The sequence below is a fragment of the Amia ocellicauda genome, chromosome 12, assembly GCF_036373705.1.
Source record: "Amia ocellicauda isolate fAmiCal2 chromosome 12, fAmiCal2.hap1, whole genome shotgun sequence".
Lineage (NCBI taxonomy): Eukaryota > Metazoa > Chordata > Actinopteri > Amiiformes > Amiidae > Amia > Amia ocellicauda.
Window position 1 is genome coordinate 20,943,551 of NC_089861.1, and position 13,950 is coordinate 20,957,500.

At 49.8% G+C, this 13,950-nt stretch overlaps 20 non-coding genes across 20 annotated transcripts; 10 read left to right on the top strand and 10 right to left on the bottom strand.

The window, feature by feature from the left end:
- Positions 1 to 1,498: 1,498 nt before the first annotated feature.
- Positions 1,499 to 1,570, bottom strand: trnam-cau (transfer RNA methionine (anticodon CAU)). Its single transcript has one exon. It is a non-coding gene; the product is annotated as a tRNA-Met (tRNA).
- Positions 1,571 to 1,829: 259 nt separating this feature from the next.
- On the top strand, positions 1,830 to 1,902 carry trnak-cuu (transfer RNA lysine (anticodon CUU)). Its single transcript has one exon. It is a non-coding gene; the product is annotated as a tRNA-Lys (tRNA).
- Positions 1,903 to 2,771: 869 nt separating this feature from the next.
- On the bottom strand, positions 2,772 to 2,843 carry trnam-cau (transfer RNA methionine (anticodon CAU)). Its single transcript has one exon. It is a non-coding gene; the product is annotated as a tRNA-Met (tRNA).
- Positions 2,844 to 3,102: 259 nt separating this feature from the next.
- Positions 3,103 to 3,175, top strand: trnak-cuu (transfer RNA lysine (anticodon CUU)). The gene has a single exon. It is a non-coding gene; the product is annotated as a tRNA-Lys (tRNA).
- An 875-nt stretch (positions 3,176 to 4,050) lies between these two features.
- trnam-cau (transfer RNA methionine (anticodon CAU)) lies at positions 4,051 to 4,122 on the bottom strand. The gene has a single exon. It is a non-coding gene; the product is annotated as a tRNA-Met (tRNA).
- Positions 4,123 to 4,381: 259 nt separating this feature from the next.
- Positions 4,382 to 4,454, top strand: trnak-cuu (transfer RNA lysine (anticodon CUU)). The gene has a single exon. It is a non-coding gene; the product is annotated as a tRNA-Lys (tRNA).
- A 1,345-nt stretch (positions 4,455 to 5,799) lies between these two features.
- Positions 5,800 to 5,871, bottom strand: trnam-cau (transfer RNA methionine (anticodon CAU)). Its single transcript has one exon. It is a non-coding gene; the product is annotated as a tRNA-Met (tRNA).
- Positions 5,872 to 6,130: 259 nt separating this feature from the next.
- Positions 6,131 to 6,203, top strand: trnak-cuu (transfer RNA lysine (anticodon CUU)). The gene has a single exon. It is a non-coding gene; the product is annotated as a tRNA-Lys (tRNA).
- Positions 6,204 to 7,072: 869 nt separating this feature from the next.
- Positions 7,073 to 7,144, bottom strand: trnam-cau (transfer RNA methionine (anticodon CAU)). Its single transcript has one exon. It is a non-coding gene; the product is annotated as a tRNA-Met (tRNA).
- Positions 7,145 to 7,403: 259 nt separating this feature from the next.
- Positions 7,404 to 7,476, top strand: trnak-cuu (transfer RNA lysine (anticodon CUU)). Its single transcript has one exon. It is a non-coding gene; the product is annotated as a tRNA-Lys (tRNA).
- Positions 7,477 to 8,351: 875 nt separating this feature from the next.
- On the bottom strand, positions 8,352 to 8,423 carry trnam-cau (transfer RNA methionine (anticodon CAU)). Its single transcript has one exon. It is a non-coding gene; the product is annotated as a tRNA-Met (tRNA).
- A 259-nt stretch (positions 8,424 to 8,682) lies between these two features.
- On the top strand, positions 8,683 to 8,755 carry trnak-cuu (transfer RNA lysine (anticodon CUU)). The gene has a single exon. It is a non-coding gene; the product is annotated as a tRNA-Lys (tRNA).
- Positions 8,756 to 9,624: 869 nt separating this feature from the next.
- trnam-cau (transfer RNA methionine (anticodon CAU)) lies at positions 9,625 to 9,696 on the bottom strand. The gene has a single exon. It is a non-coding gene; the product is annotated as a tRNA-Met (tRNA).
- Positions 9,697 to 9,955: 259 nt separating this feature from the next.
- On the top strand, positions 9,956 to 10,028 carry trnak-cuu (transfer RNA lysine (anticodon CUU)). The gene has a single exon. It is a non-coding gene; the product is annotated as a tRNA-Lys (tRNA).
- An 875-nt stretch (positions 10,029 to 10,903) lies between these two features.
- trnam-cau (transfer RNA methionine (anticodon CAU)) lies at positions 10,904 to 10,975 on the bottom strand. Its single transcript has one exon. It is a non-coding gene; the product is annotated as a tRNA-Met (tRNA).
- Positions 10,976 to 11,234: 259 nt separating this feature from the next.
- trnak-cuu (transfer RNA lysine (anticodon CUU)) lies at positions 11,235 to 11,307 on the top strand. Its single transcript has one exon. It is a non-coding gene; the product is annotated as a tRNA-Lys (tRNA).
- An 869-nt stretch (positions 11,308 to 12,176) lies between these two features.
- trnam-cau (transfer RNA methionine (anticodon CAU)) lies at positions 12,177 to 12,248 on the bottom strand. The gene has a single exon. It is a non-coding gene; the product is annotated as a tRNA-Met (tRNA).
- Positions 12,249 to 12,507: 259 nt separating this feature from the next.
- On the top strand, positions 12,508 to 12,580 carry trnak-cuu (transfer RNA lysine (anticodon CUU)). Its single transcript has one exon. It is a non-coding gene; the product is annotated as a tRNA-Lys (tRNA).
- Positions 12,581 to 13,447: 867 nt separating this feature from the next.
- Positions 13,448 to 13,519, bottom strand: trnam-cau (transfer RNA methionine (anticodon CAU)). The gene has a single exon. It is a non-coding gene; the product is annotated as a tRNA-Met (tRNA).
- A 259-nt stretch (positions 13,520 to 13,778) lies between these two features.
- On the top strand, positions 13,779 to 13,851 carry trnak-cuu (transfer RNA lysine (anticodon CUU)). The gene has a single exon. It is a non-coding gene; the product is annotated as a tRNA-Lys (tRNA).
- Positions 13,852 to 13,950: the final 99 nt, after the last annotated feature.

A 13,950-nucleotide genomic window follows, 5' to 3' on the forward strand; every position in this document is an offset into this window, starting at 1 on the left:
CAGTCAGCGTGAGAAGCCTTTTACGATTGCTTAGAAAACGAACTTGCTGCTGCAGTTTTTCAAGTCCTCAAGTGCAGGTGAGGTCTCTGAGAGCATATGGCTTTCTGTTACGCAACGCAAAGGAATCTAAAAGTCATAGCAGAGAATGGTTTCGATCCATCGACCTCTGGGTTATGGGTTGCTTGTTGCCTTTCTTTATGGTAAGGAAGTGTAGAGTGGCGAAGGGGACGGTAAAAGCCTGCTGGTTCAGGAAGCAGGCTGATGTGTGCACTTGATGTCAGTTGAGACCAACGACTGTCAATGCTAGCTTCTCCCAGAGCTGTGATTTGCCTCGTCCTAGCCTTTCGCAAGGGCACGAGTTTGCAGGCTACAGTGACATTCACAAATGTTGAAAGACAGAAATATAGATAGATAGGGATAGATAGATAGATAGATGGATGGATGGATAAATATTCCTTCAGTCAGCGTGAGAAGCCTTTTACGATTGCTTAGAAAACGAACTTGCTGCTGCAGTTTTTCAAGTCCTCAAGTGCAGGTGAGGTCTCTGAGAGCATATGGCTTTCTGTTACGCAACGCAAAGGAATCTAAAAGTCATAGCAGAGAATGGTTTCGATCCATCGACCTCTGGGTTATGGGTTGCTTGTTGCCTTTCTTTATGGTAAGGAAGTGTAGAGTGGCGAAGGGGACGGTAAAAGCCTGCTGGTTCAGGAAGCAGGCTGATGTGTGCACTTGTTGTCAGTTGAGACCAACGACTGTCAATGCTAGCTTCTCCCAGAGCTGTGATTTGCCTCGTCCTAGCCTTTCGCAAGGGCACGAGTTTGCAGGCTACAGTGACATTCACAAATGTTGAAAGACAGAAATACAGATAGATAGATGGATGGATGGATAGATAGATGGATGGATGGATAAATATTCCTTCAGTCAGCGTGAGCAGCCTTTTACGATTGCTTAGAAAACGAACTTGCTGCTGCAGTTTTTCAAGTCCTCAAGTGCAGGTGAGGTCTCTGAGAGCATATGGCTTTCTGTTACGCAACGCAAAGGAATCTAAAAGTCATAGCAGAGAATGGTTTCGATCCATCGACCTCTGGGTTATGGGTTGCTTGTTGCCTTTCTTTATGGTAAGGAAGTGTAGAGTGGCGAAGGGGACGGTAAAAGCCTGCTGGTTCAGGAAGCAGGCTGATGTGTGCACTTGTCGTCAGTTGAGACCAACGACTGTCAATGCTAGCTTCTCCCAGAGCTGTGATTTGCCTCGTCCTAGCCTTTCGCAAGGGCACGAGTTTGCAGGCTACAGTGACATTCACAAATGTTGAAAGACAGAAATACAGATAGATAGATGGATGGATGGATGGATAAATATTCCTTCAGTCAGCGTGAGAAGCCTTTTACGATTGCTTAGAAAACGAACTGGCTGCTGCAGTTTTTCAAGTCCTCAAGTGCAGGTGAGGTCTCTGAGAGCATATGGCTTTCTGTTACGCAACGCAAAGGAATCTAAAAGTCATAGCAGAGAATGGTTTCGATCCATCGACCTCTGGGTTATGGGCCCAGCACGCTTCCGCTGCGCCACTCTGCTCACTTGCAGGAGCTGGCCTTCACGCAAAAGTGCCAATGATGTGCTCACGTCGAGCAGGCGCTCGTAGTTCGGCATGAACTGCAGCCTGTAACCCTCCCAAGAAGTCTTTGGACCAGAATAGACGATTTGAGCCGAAGCCTCCGGATGGTGAATGCAGGCACGGAAGTCGGAAAGTATTGGACGCCCGTGCGTCCGTCAAGTGGCCGCATTTCTTCTTGCAGACTCCGGCGGGCTGTCTTGCGCTGCGGCCCCCGCAGTGGCCCGGCTAGCTCAGTCGGTAGAGCATGAGACTCTTAATCTCAGGGTCGTGGGTTCGAGCCCCACGTTGGGCGCCTCCTTCTGCTTGTTGCCTTTCTTTATGGTAAGGAAGTGTAGAGTGGCGAAGGGGACGGTAAAAGCCTGCTGGTTCAGGAAGCAGGCTGATGTGTGCACTTGTTGTCAGTTGAGACCAACGACTGTCAATGCTAGCTTCTCCCAGAGCTGTGATTTGCCTCGTCCTAGCCTTTCGCAAGGGCACGAGTTTGCAGGCTACAGTGACATTCACAAATGTTGAAAGACAGAAATACAGATAGATAGATGGATGGATGGATAGATAGATGGATGGATGGATAAATATTCCTTCAGTCAGCGTGAGAAGCCTTTTACGATTGCTTAGAAAACGAACTTGCTGCTGCAGTTTTTCAAGTCCTCAAGTGCAGGTGAGGTCTCTGAGAGCATATGGCTTTCTGTTACGCAACGCAAAGGAATCTAAAAGTCATAGCAGAGAATGGTTTCGATCCATCGACCTCTGGGTTATGGGTTGCTTGTTGCCTTTCTTTATGGTAAGGAAGTGTAGAGTGGCGAAGGGGACGGTAAAAGCCTGCTGGTTCAGGAAGCAGGCTGATGTGTGCACTTGTCGTCAGTTGAGACCAACGACTGTCAATGCTAGCTTCTCCCAGAGCTGTGATTTGCCTCGTCCTAGCCTTTCGCAAGGGCACGAGTTTGCAGGCTACAGTGACATTCACAAATGTTGAAAGACAGAAATACAGATAGATAGATGGATGGATGGATGGATAAATATTCCTTCAGTCAGCGTGAGAAGCCTTTTACGATTGCTTAGAAAACGAACTGGCTGCTGCAGTTTTTCAAGTCCTCAAGTGCAGGTGAGGTCTCTGAGAGCATATGGCTTTCTGTTACGCAACGCAAAGGAATCTAAAAGTCATAGCAGAGAATGGTTTCGATCCATCGACCTCTGGGTTATGGGCCCAGCACGCTTCCGCTGCGCCACTCTGCTCACTTGCAGGAGCTGGCCTTCACGCAAAAGTGCCAATGATGTGCTCACGTCGAGCAGGCGCTCGTAGTTCGGCATGAACTGCAGCCTGTAACCCTCCCAAGAAGTCTTTGGACCAGAATAGACGATTTGAGCCGAAGCCTCCGGATGGTGAATGCAGGCACGGAAGTCGGAAAGTATTGGACGCCCGTGCGTCCGTCAAGTGGCCGCATTTCTTCTTGCAGACTCCGGCGGGCTGTCTTGCGCTGCGGCCCCCGCAGTGGCCCGGCTAGCTCAGTCGGTAGAGCATGAGACTCTTAATCTCAGGGTCGTGGGTTCGAGCCCCACGTTGGGCGCCTCCTTCTGCTTGTTGCCTTTCTTTATGGTAAGGAAGTGTAGAGTGGCGAAGGGGACGGTAAAAGCCTGCTGGTTCAGGAAGCAGGCTGATGTGTGCACTTGTTGTCAGTTGAGACCAACGACTGTCAATGCTAGCTTCTCCCAGAGCTGTGATTTGCCTCGTCCTAGCCTTTCGCAAGGGCACGAGTTTGCAGGCTACAGTGACATTCACAAATGTTGAAAGACAGAAATACAGATAGATAGGGATAGATAGATAGATAGATAGATAGATGGATGGATGGATAAATATTCCTTCAGTCAGCGTGAGAAGCCTTTTACGATTGCTTAGAAAACGAACTTGCTGCTGCAGTTTTTCAAGTCCTCAAGTGCAGGTGAGGTCTCTGAGAGCATATGGCTTTCTGTTACGCAACGCAAAGGAATCTAAAAGTCATAGCAGAGAATGGTTTCGATCCATCGACCTCTGGGTTATGGGTTGCTTGTTGCCTTTCTTTATGGTAAGGAAGTGTAGAGTGGCGAAGGGGACGGTAAAAGCCTGCTGGTTCAGGAAGCAGGCTGATGTGTGCACTTGTTGTCAGTTGAGACCAACGACTGTCAATGCTAGCTTCTCCCAGAGCTGTGATTTGCCTCGTCCTAGCCTTTCGCAAGGGCACGAGTTTGCAGGCTACAGTGACATTCACAAATGTTGAAAGACAGAAATACAGATAGATAGATGGATGGATGGATGGATAAATATTCCTTCAGTCAGCGTGAGAAGCCTTTTACGATTGCTTAGAAAACGAACTTGCTGCTGCAGTTTTTCAAGTCCTCAAGTGCAGGTGAGGTCTCTGAGAGCATATGGCTTTCTGTTACGCAACGCAAAGGAATCTAAAAGTCATAGCAGAGAATGGTTTCGATCCATCGACCTCTGGGTTATGGGCCCAGCACGCTTCCGCTGCGCCACTCTGCTCACTTGCAGGAGCTGGCCTTCACGCAAAAGTGCCAATGATGTGCTCACGTCGAGCAGGCGCTCGTAGTTCGGCATGAACTGCAGCCTGTAACCCTCCCAAGAAGTCTTTGGACCAGAATAGACGATTTGAGCCGAAGCCTCCGGATGGTGAATGCAGGCACGGAAGTCGGAAAGTATTGGACGCCCGTGCGTCCGTCAAGTGGCCGCATTTCTTCTTGCAGACTCCGGCGGGCTGTCTTGCGCTGCGGCCCCCGCAGTGGCCCGGCTAGCTCAGTCGGTAGAGCATGAGACTCTTAATCTCAGGGTCGTGGGTTCGAGCCCCACGTTGGGCGCCTCCTTCTGCTTGTTGCCTTTCTTTATGGTAAGGAAGTGTAGAGTGGCGAAGGGGACGGTAAAAGCCTGCTGGTTCAGGAAGCAGGCTGATGTGTGCACTTGTTGTCAGTTGAGACCAACGACTGTCAATGCTAGCTTCTCCCAGAGCTGTGATTTGCCTCGTCCTAGCCTTTCGCAAGGGCACGAGTTTGCAGGCTACAGTGACATTCACAAATGTTGAAAGACAGAAATACAGATAGATAGGGATAGATAGATAGATAGATAGATAGATAGATGGATGGATGGATAAATATTCCTTCAGTCAGCGTGAGAAGCCTTTTACGATTGCTTAGAAAACGAACTTGCTGCTGCAGTTTTTCAAGTCCTCAAGTGCAGGTGAGGTCTCTGAGAGCATATGGCTTTCTGTTACGCAACGCAAAGGAATCTAAAAGTCATAGCAGAGAATGGTTTCGATCCATCGACCTCTGGGTTATGGGTTGCTTGTTGCCTTTCTTTATGGTAAGGAAGTGTAGAGTGGCGAAGGGGACGGTAAAAGCCTGCTGGTTCAGGAAGCAGGCTGATGTGTGCACTTGTTGTCAGTTGAGACCAACGACTGTCAATGCTAGCTTCTCCCAGAGCTGTGATTTGCCTCGTCCTAGCCTTTCGCAAGGGCACGAGTTTGCAGGCTACAGTGACATTCACAAATGTTGAAAGACAGAAATACAGATAGATAGGGATAGATAGATAGATAGATAGATAGATGGATGGATGGATAAATATTCCTTCAGTCAGCGTGAGAAGCCTTTTACGATTGCTTAGAAAACGAACTTGCTGCTGCAGTTTTTCAAGTCCTCAAGTGCAGGTGAGGTCTCTGAGAGCATATGGCTTTCTGTTACGCAACGCAAAGGAATCTAAAAGTCATAGCAGAGAATGGTTTCGATCCATCGACCTCTGGGTTATGGGTTGCTTGTTGCCTTTCTTTATGGTAAGGAAGTGTAGAGTGGCGAAGGGGACGGTAAAAGCCTGCTGGTTCAGGAAGCAGGCTGATGTGTGCACTTGTTGTCAGTTGAGACCAACGACTGTCAATGCTAGCTTCTCCCAGAGCTGTGATTTGCCTCGTCCTAGCCTTTCGCAAGGGCACGAGTTTGCAGGCTACAGTGACATTCACAAATGTTGAAAGACAGAAATACAGATAGATAGATGGATGGATGGATGGATAAATATTCCTTCAGTCAGCGTGAGAAGCCTTTTACGATTGCTTAGAAAACGAACTGGCTGCTGCAGTTTTTCAAGTCCTCAAGTGCAGGTGAGGTCTCTGAGAGCATATGGCTTTCTGTTACGCAACGCAAAGGAATCTAAAAGTCATAGCAGAGAATGGTTTCGATCCATCGACCTCTGGGTTATGGGCCCAGCACGCTTCCGCTGCGCCACTCTGCTCACTTGCAGGAGCTGGCCTTCACGCAAAAGTGCCAATGATGTGCTCACGTCGAGCAGGCGCTCGTAGTTCGGCATGAACTGCAGCCTGTAACCCTCCCAAGAAGTCTTTGGACCAGAATAGACGATTTGAGCCGAAGCCTCCGGATGGTGAATGCAGGCACGGAAGTCGGAAAGTATTGGACGCCCGTGCGTCCGTCAAGTGGCCGCATTTCTTCTTGCAGACTCCGGCGGGCTGTCATGCGCTGCGGCCCCCGCAGTGGCCCGGCTAGCTCAGTCGTTAGAGCATGAGACTCTTAATCTCAGGGTCGTGGGTTCGAGCCCCAAGTTGGGCGCCTCCTTCTGCTTGTTGCCTTTCTTTATGGTAAGGAAGTGTAGAGTGGCGAAGGGGACGGTAAAAGCCTGCTGGTTCAGGAAGCAGGCTGATGTGTGCACTTGTTGTCAGTTGAGACCAACGACTGTCAATGCTAGCTTCTCCCAGAGCTGTGATTTGCCTCGTCCTAGCCTTTCGCAAGGGCACGAGTTTGCAGGCTACAGTGACATTCACAAATGTTGAAAGACAGAAATACAGATAGATAGATGGATGGATGGATAGATAGATGGATGGATGGATAAATATTCCTTCAGTCAGCGTGAGCAGCCTTTTACGATTGCTTAGAAAACGAACTTGCTGCTGCAGTTTTTCAAGTCCTCAAGTGCAGGTGAGGTCTCTGAGAGCATATGGCTTTCTGTTACGCAACGCAAAGGAATCTAAAAGTCATAGCAGAGAATGGTTTCGATCCATCGACCTCTGGGTTATGGGTTGCTTGTTGCCTTTCTTTATGGTAAGGAAGTGTAGAGTGGCGAAGGGGACGGTAAAAGCCTGCTGGTTCAGGAAGCAGGCTGATGTGTGCACTTGTTGTCAGTTGAGACCAACGACTGTCAATGCTAGCTTCTCCCAGAGCTGTGATTTGCCTCGTCCTAGCCTTTCGCAAGGGCACGACTTTGCAGGCTACAGTGACATTCACAAATGTTGAAAGACAGAAATACAGATAGATAGATGGATGGATGGATGGATAAATATTCCTTCAGTCAGCGTGAGAAGCCTTTTACGATTGCTTAGAAAACGAACTGGCTGCTGCAGTTTTTCAAGTCCTCAAGTGCAGGTGAGGTCTCTGAGAGCATATGGCTTTCTGTTACGCAACGCAAAGGAATCTAAAAGTCATAGCAGAGAATGGTTTCGATCCATCGACCTCTGGGTTATGGGCCCAGCACGCTTCCGCTGCGCCACTCTGCTCACTTGCAGGAGCTGGCCTTCACGCAAAAGTGCCAATGATGTGCTCACGTCGAGCAGGCGCTCGTAGTTCGGCATGAACTGCAGCCTGTAACCCTCCCAAGAAGTCTTTGGACCAGAATAGACGATTTGAGCCGAAGCCTCCGGATGGTGAATGCAGGCACGGAAGTCGGAAAGTATTGGACGCCCGTGCGTCCGTCAAGTGGCCGCATTTCTTCTTGCAGACTCCGGCGGGCTGTCTTGCGCTGCGGCCCCCGCAGTGGCCCGGCTAGCTCAGTCGGTAGAGCATGAGACTCTTAATCTCAGGGGCGTGGGTTCGAGCCCCACGTTGGGCGCCTCCTTCTGCTTGTTGCCTTTCTTTATGGTAAGGAAGTGTAGAGTGGCGAAGGGGACGGTAAAAGCCTGCTGGTTCAGGAAGCAGGCTGATGTGTGCACTTGTTGTCAGTTGAGACCAACGACTGTCAATGCTAGCTTCTCCCAGAGCTGTGATTTGCCTCGTCCTAGCCTTTCGCAAGGGCACGAGTTTGCAGGCTACAGTGACATTCACAAATGTTGAAAGACAGAAATACAGATAGATAGGGATAGATAGATAGATAGATAGATAGATGGATGGATGGATAAATATTCCTTCAGTCAGCGTGAGAAGCCTTTTACGATTGCTTAGAAAACGAACTTGCTGCTGCAGTTTTTCAAGTCCTCAAGTGCAGGTGAGGTCTCTGAGAGCATATGGCTTTCTGTTACGCAACGCAAAGGAATCTAAAAGTCATAGCAGAGAATGGTTTCGATCCATCGACCTCTGGGTTATGGGTTGCTTGTTGCCTTTCTTTATGGTAAGGAAGTGTAGAGTGGCGAAGGGGACGGTAAAAGCCTGCTGGTTCAGGAAGCAGGCTGATGTGTGCACTTGTTGTCAGTTGAGACCAACGACTGTCAATGCTAGCTTCTCCCAGAGCTGTGATTTGCCTCGTCCTAGCCTTTCGCAAGGGCACGAGTTTGCAGGCTACAGTGACATTCACAAATGTTGAAAGACAGAAATACAGATAGATAGATGGATGGATGGATGGATAAATATTCCTTCAGTCAGCGTGAGAAGCCTTTTACGATTGCTTAGAAAACGAACTGGCTGCTGCAGTTTTTCAAGTCCTCAAGTGCAGGTGAGGTCTCTGAGAGCATATGGCTTTCTGTTACGCAACGCAAAGGAATCTAAAAGTCATAGCAGAGAATGGTTTCGATCCATCGACCTCTGGGTTATGGGCCCAGCACGCTTCCGCTGCGCCACTCTGCTCACTTGCAGGAGCTGGCCTTCACGCAAAAGTGCCAATGATGTGCTCACGTCGAGCAGGCGCTCGTAGTTCGGCATGAACTGCAGCCTGTAACCCTCCCAAGAAGTCTTTGGACCAGAATAGACGATTTGAGCCGAAGCCTCCGGATGGTGAATGCAGGCACGGAAGTCGGAAAGTATTGGACGCCCGTGCGTCCGTCAAGTGGCCGCATTTCTTCTTGCAGACTCCGGCGGGCTGTCATGCGCTGCGGCCCCCGCAGTGGCCCGGCTAGCTCAGTCGGTAGAGCATGAGACTCTTAATCTCAGGGTCGTGGGTTCGAGCCCCACGTTGGGCGCCTCCTTCTGCTTGTTGCCTTTCTTTATGGTAAGGAAGTGTAGAGTGGCGAAGGGGACGGTAAAAGCCTGCTGGTTCAGGAAGCAGGCTGATGTGTGCACTTGTTGTCAGTTGAGACCAACGACTGTCAATGCTAGCTTCTCCCAGAGCTGTGATTTGCCTCGTCCTAGCCTTTCGCAAGGGCACGAGTTTGCAGGCTACAGTGACATTCACAAATGTTGAAAGACAGAAATACAGATAGATAGATGGATGGATGGATAGATAGATGGATGGATGGATAAATATTCCTTCAGTCAGCGTGAGAAGCCTTTTACGATTGCTTAGAAAACGAACTTGCTGCTGCAGTTTTTCAAGTCCTCAAGTGCAGGTGAGGTCTCTGAGAGCATATGGCTTTCTGTTACGCAACGCAAAGGAATCTAAAAGTCATAGCAGAGAATGGTTTCGATCCATCGACCTCTGGGTTATGGGTTGCTTGTTGCCTTTCTTTATGGTAAGGAAGTGTAGAGTGGCGAAGGGGACGGTAAAAGCCTGCTGGTTCAGGAAGCAGGCTGATGTGTGCACTTGTCGTCAGTTGAGACCAACGACTGTCAATGCTAGCTTCTCCCAGAGCTGTGATTTGCCTCGTCCTAGCCTTTCGCAAGGGCACGAGTTTGCAGGCTACAGTGACATTCACAAATGTTGAAAGACAGAAATACAGATAGATAGATGGATGGATGGATGGATAAATATTCCTTCAGTCAGCGTGAGAAGCCTTTTACGATTGCTTAGAAAACGAACTGGCTGCTGCAGTTTTTCAAGTCCTCAAGTGCAGGTGAGGTCTCTGAGAGCATATGGCTTTCTGTTACGCAACGCAAAGGAATCTAAAAGTCATAGCAGAGAATGGTTTCGATCCATCGACCTCTGGGTTATGGGCCCAGCACGCTTCCGCTGCGCCACTCTGCTCACTTGCAGGAGCTGGCCTTCACGCAAAAGTGCCAATGATGTGCTCACGTCGAGCAGGCGCTCGTAGTTCGGCATGAACTGCAGCCTGTAACCCTCCCAAGAAGTCTTTGGACCAGAATAGACGATTTGAGCCGAAGCCTCCGGATGGTGAATGCAGGCACGGAAGTCGGAAAGTATTGGACGCCCGTGCGTCCGTCAAGTGGCCGCATTTCTTCTTGCAGACTCCGGCGGGCTGTCTTGCGCTGCGGCCCCCGCAGTGGCCCGGCTAGCTCAGTCGGTAGAGCATGAGACTCTTAATCTCAGGGTCGTGGGTTCGAGCCCCACGTTGGGCGCCTCCTTCTGCTTGTTGCCTTTCTTTATGGTAAGGAAGTGTAGAGTGGCGAAGGGGACGGTAAAAGCCTGCTGGTTCAGGAAGCAGGCTGATGTGTGCACTTGTTGTCAGTTGAGACCAACGACTGTCAATGCTAGCTTCTCCCAGAGCTGTGATTTGCCTCGTCCTAGCCTTTTGCAAGGGCACGAGTTTGCAGGCTACAGTGACATTCACAAATGTTGAAAGACAGAAATACAGATAGATAGGGATAGATAGATAGATAGATAGATAGATGGATGGATGGATAAATATTCCTTCAGTCAGCGTGAGAAGCCTTTTACGATTGCTTAGAAAACGAACTTGCTGCTGCAGTTTTTCAATTCCTCAAGTGCAGGTGAGGTCTCTGAGAGCATATGGCTTTCTGTTACGCAACGCAAAGGAATCTAAAAGTCATAGCAGAGAATGGTTTCGATCCATCGACCTCTGGGTTATGGGTTGCTTGTTGCCTTTCTTTATGGTAAGGAAGTGTAGAGTGGCGAAGGGGACGGTAAAAGCCTGCTGGTTCAGGAAGCAGGCTGATGTGTGCACTTGTTGTCAGTTGAGACCAACGACTGTCAATGCTAGCTTCTCCCAGAGCTGTGATTTGCCTCGTCCTAGCCTTTCGCAAGGGCACGAGTTTGCAGGCTACAGTGACATTCACAAATGTTGAAAGACAGAAATACAGATAGATAGATGGATGGATGGATGGATAAATATTCCTTCAGTCAGCGTGAGAAGCCTTTTACGATTGCTTAGAAAACGAACTGGCTGCTGCAGTTTTTCAAGTCCTCAAGTGCAGGTGAGGTCTCTGAGAGCATATGGCTTTCTGTTACGCAACGCAAAGGAATCTAAAAGTCATAGCAGAGAATGGTTTCGATCCATCGACCTCTGGGTTATGGGCCCAGCACGCTTCCGCTGCGCCACTCTGCTCACTTGCAGGAGCTGGCCTTCACGCAAAAGTGCCAATGATGTGCTCACGTCGAGCAGGCGCTCGTAGTTCGGCATGAACTGCAGCCTGTAACCCTCCCAAGAAGTCTTTGGACCAGAATAGACGATTTGAGCCGAAGCCTCCGGATGGTGAATGCAGGCACGGAAGTCGGAAAGTATTGGACGCCCGTGCGTCCGTCAAGTGGCCGCATTTCTTCTTGCAGACTCCGGCGGGCTGTCATGCGCTGCGGCCCCCGCAGTGGCCCGGCTAGCTCAGTCGGTAGAGCATGAGACTCTTAATCTCAGGGTCGTGGGTTCGAGCCCCACGTTGGGCGCCTCCTTCTGCTTGTTGCCTTTCTTTATGGTAAGGAAGTGTAGAGTGGCGAAGGGGACGGTAAAAGCCTGCTGGCTCAGGAAGCAGGCTGATGTGTGCACTTGTTGTCAGTTGAGACCAACGACTGTCAATGCTAGCTTCTCCCAGAGCTGTGATTTGCCTCGTCCTAGCCTTTCGCAAGGGCACGAGTTTGCAGGCTACAGTGACATTCACAAATGTTGAAAGACAGAAATACAGATAGATAGATGGATGGATGGATAGATAGATGGATGGATGGATAAATATTCCTTCAGTCAGCGTGAGAAGCCTTTTACGATTGCTTAGAAAACGAACTTGCTGCTGCAGTTTTTCAAGTCCTCAAGTGCAGGTGAGGTCTCTGAGAGCATATGGCTTTCTGTTACGCAACGCAAAGGAATCTAAAAGTCATAGCAGAGAATGGTTTCGATCCATCGACCTCTGGGTTATGGGTTGCTTGTTGCCTTTCTTTATGGTAAGGAAGTGTAGAGTGGCGAAGGGGACGGTAAAAGCCTGCTGGTTCAGGAAGCAGGCTGATGTGTGCACTTGTCGTCAGTTGAGACCAACGACTGTCAATGCTAGCTTCTCCCAGAGCTGTGATTTGCCTCGTCCTAGCCTTTCGCAAGGGCACGAGTTTGCAGGCTACAGTGACATTCACAAATGTTGAAAGACAGAAATACAGATAGATAGATGGATGGATGGATGGATAAATATTCCTTCAGTCAGCGTGAGAAGCCTTTTACGATTGCTTAGAAAACGAACTGGCTGCTGCAGTTTTTCAAGTCCTCAAGTGCAGGTGAGGTCTCTGAGAGCATATGGCTTTCTGTTACGCAACGCAAAGGAATCTAAAAGTCATAGCAGAGAATGGTTTCGATCCATCGACCTCTGGGTTATGGGCCCAGCACGCTTCCGCTGCGCCACTCTGCTCACTTGCAGGAGCTGGCCTTCACGCAAAAGTGCCAATGATGTGCTCACGTCGAGCAGGCGCTCGTAGTTCGGCATGAACTGCAGCCTGTAACCCTCCCAAGAAGTCTTTGGACCAGAATAGACGATTTGAGCCGAAGCCTCCGGATGGTGAATGCAGGCACGGAAGTCGGAAAGTATTGGACGCCCGTGCGTCCGTCAAGTGGCCGCATTTCTTCTTGCAGACTCCGGCGGGCTGTCATGCGCTGCGGCCCCCGCAGTGGCCCGGCTAGCTCAGTCGGTAGAGCATGAGACTCTTAATCTCAGGGTCGTGGGTTCGAGCCCCACGTTGGGCGCCTCCTTCTGCTTGTTGCCTTTCTTTATGGTAAGGAAGTGTAGAGTGGCGAAGGGGACGGTAAAAGCCTGCTGGTTCAGGAAGCAGGCTGATGTGTGCACTTGTTGTCAGTTGAGACCAACGACTGTCAATGCTAGCTTCTCCCAGAGCTGTGATTTGCCTCGTCCTAGCCTTTCGCAAGGGCACGAGTTTGCAGGCTACAGTGACATTCACAAATGTTGAAAGACAGAAATACAGATAGATAGGGATAGATAGATAGATAGATGGATGGATGGATAAATATTCCTTCAGTCAGCGTGAGAAGCCTTTTACGATTGCTTAGAAAACGAACTTGCTGCTGCAGTTTTTCAAGTCCTCAAGTGCAGGTGAGGTCTCTGAGAGCATATGGCTTTCTGTTACGCAACGCAAAGGAATCTAAAAGTCATAGCAGAGAATGGTTTCGATCCATCGACCTCTGGGTTATGGGTTGCTTGTTGCCTTTCTTTATGGTAAGGAAGTGTAGAGTGGCGAAGGGGACGGTAAAAGCCTGCTGGTTCAGGAAGCAGGCTGATGTGTGCACTTGTTGTCAGTTGAGACCAACGACTGTCAATGCTAGCTTCTCCCAGAGCTGTGATTTGCCTCGTCCTAGCCTTTCGCAAGGGCACGAGTTTGCAGGCTACAGTGACATTCACAAATGTTGAAAGACAGAATTACAGATAGATAGATGGATGGATGGATGGATAAATATTCCTTCAGTCAGCGTGAGAAGCCTTTTACGATTGCTTAGAAAACAAACTGGCTGCTGCAGTTTTTCAAGTCCTCAAGTGCAGGTGAGGTCTCTGAGAGCATATGGCTTTCTGTTACGCAACGCAAAGGAATCTAAAAGTCATAGCAGAGAATGGTTTCGATCCATCGACCTCTGGGTTATGGGCCCAGCACGCTTCCGCTGCGCCACTCTGCTCACTTGCAGGAGCTGGCCTTCACGCAAAAGTGCCAATGATGTGCTCACGTCGAGCAGGCGCTCGTAGTTCGGCATGAACTGCAGCCTGTAACCCTCCCAAGAAGTCTTTGGACCAGAATAGACGATTTGAGCCGAAGCCTCCGGATGGTGAATGCAGGCACGGAAGTCGGAAAGTATTGGACGCCCGTGCGTCCGTCAAGTGGCCGCATTTCTTCTTGCAGACTCCGGCGGGCTGTCTTGCGCTGCGGCCCCCGCAGTGGCCCGGCTAGCTCAGTCGGTAGAGCATGAGACTCTTAATCTCAGGGTCGTGGGTTCGAGCCCCACGTTGGGCGCCTCCTTCTGCTTGTTGCCTTTCTTTATGGTAAGGAAGTGTAGAGTGGCGAAGGGGGCGGTAAAAGCCTGCTGGTTCAGGAAGCAGGCTGATGTGTGCA